Source organism: Galeopterus variegatus, unplaced genomic scaffold, assembly GCF_000696425.1.
Source record: "Galeopterus variegatus unplaced genomic scaffold, G_variegatus-3.0.2 Scaffold3920, whole genome shotgun sequence".
In the NCBI taxonomy this organism is placed as follows: domain Eukaryota; kingdom Metazoa; phylum Chordata; class Mammalia; order Dermoptera; family Cynocephalidae; genus Galeopterus; species Galeopterus variegatus.
The window spans coordinates 199,341-201,407 of record NW_007730031.1 but is presented as its reverse complement, the minus strand read 5'-3'; positions in this window follow the sequence as shown (position 1 = coordinate 201,407).

Sequence of the window (2,067 nt, the reverse complement as noted above, 5' to 3'; positions counted from 1 at the left end):
ATTCAGTGTTACAGAATTTAGGTTAAAAAAATTCACTTACATTCAAAATCTAAACAATAATATATTTATTTTAATACTATTCCCCACTTGTGCCATTTTAGGAAAGGCTACTAAAGCAAAAAGACAAAATTGTGTAGGTACTTCTGTTTTTTCTTATGGTAGTCTAGGACAAAGAGTAAGTTAAATGCTCTGTTTCCAGAAAGAGAATAAATACTACTTCAGAGGAAAGGAAAGAAATCCCAAGATACACAACTAAGAACTGAAATGTTCTCTGCATGTCTTTTTAATTGCTTTTCTCTCAAATGGTATCAGATCCACATTTTAAGAAAGTTATTGAGTAACTAACTGTTCCTTCTTAAAGTATTCGAGTTCATAAAATCTTGCTCTAAGGAGCAGTCATCCTCCATCAGAACAAAGACTTGCTCACAAAGTTCAGTGTGCAACTTGCCCTGCATGTATTTCAACTTCGTTCTTTCCTTAAACCTTGCTAACCCACACACTGAAGAACACATCAAAACAAAGCTCTCCAAAATTAAAGTCCTCAGGAAAATACACTTCTGAAGACAACTCCCAGTTGACTATACATGCATATTATACAACATTTACATAAAAATGTGAATAATGTTATTTAATTTTTCAACTCCGATGGAAAGCAAGCTGCTAACACTGGGGATACTTAAAAAGATATGTTGCCCAGGGGAGATGATGATACAACTAAATATCTGTAATGAAATATAACAGCCACCAAAACAAGAACAGATGCCTCAGCAGATGGTGTGCAACTTGCTCACCCAACATCCTTTCTCCTGATTTTGGAGAGTAATGAAAATAAACTCAACTAAAAATACTTGCTTTCTGAGTCTTTCTTACAATTAGAGGTAGGCTTGTGACACAGTTTAGTCCAACAAGAAGTATATTGAGATTTGGAGGTTTCTGCTTCTCTAATAAATACACTTGTCCCTGCTTCCTTCTTTTTCTTTCTGTTTGGAGTGTGCATGTGATACCTGGAGGTGCAGCACCTATACTGCAACCATGAGGCAATATGTGTAGGGATGAAGGCTTATCAACTAAGGATACTGGAGAATAAATATAGACAAAGGCTGGAACCTTAAGGGAATCACTTAGTTCTTGAATCAGCTCTGGACCACCTATCTCTGAACTTCATCTCACATGGGACAAATATGAACCCATGTGTTTAAACACTTTGTGGCTTACAGAACTCATCCTGATTAATGCATTAGCAAGATCTGAATCTTAGTCACACCTCTAGTCATCTGTATACAAGGACTTTAATGCTTAACTACAGTAGAGACAACTTTCTTCTCTATAAAATTTCCTTTAAATTTTAGATACAGGCTCCTGATCCCTTAGCAAAAACACCTGAGGTCTGACATGTTTCGAAATTCAGGAAGTACATATCTGGTGCACTATGCAATAGTCCCAACAGATCTGGGCATCACCCTTTAGTATAGGGGTTGACAAACTATGGCCAGTGGGTCAAGCCCAACCTGCCACCTGTTTTTGTAAATAAAGTTTTACTGGAACTCAGCCACACCTTCATTTACATGATAAATGAAAGCTGTCTGTGGCAGCTTTCATGCTACAATGGCAGAGTTGAGAAGTTGGAACAGAGACAGTAAGGTCCACATAGCCTATAATATTTACTATCTGGACATTTACATCAAAAGTTTGCTGATCCTTATCAAATACATAGATATTTATGGAGTGAAACTTATGGCTATTCACTCTAAGTAGAATACATTGACTACATATAAACTTCCTCTGTTTCAGGAATAATTTTGCCACTAAATTTGTTCCAAACATTAAAAAACTAAATTTTCCTAAAGTTTTAATGATTGCAGAATTATGGAAAAAGACACTAAGCATCTACAGTAGAGAGGAGGGAGAAGAAATTCTTTAGACTGGTCTAATCCACCATGGAGGGTTCAAGTCTCTGGCTGGTCCTTTAATGTCTGGGAGACCAGCATACCTAAAAAAATCTTGTTGACTGAGGGCCCTAACAAAGGAGAAGGCAGCATAATGCAGTGAAAAGAATACTGATGCTGA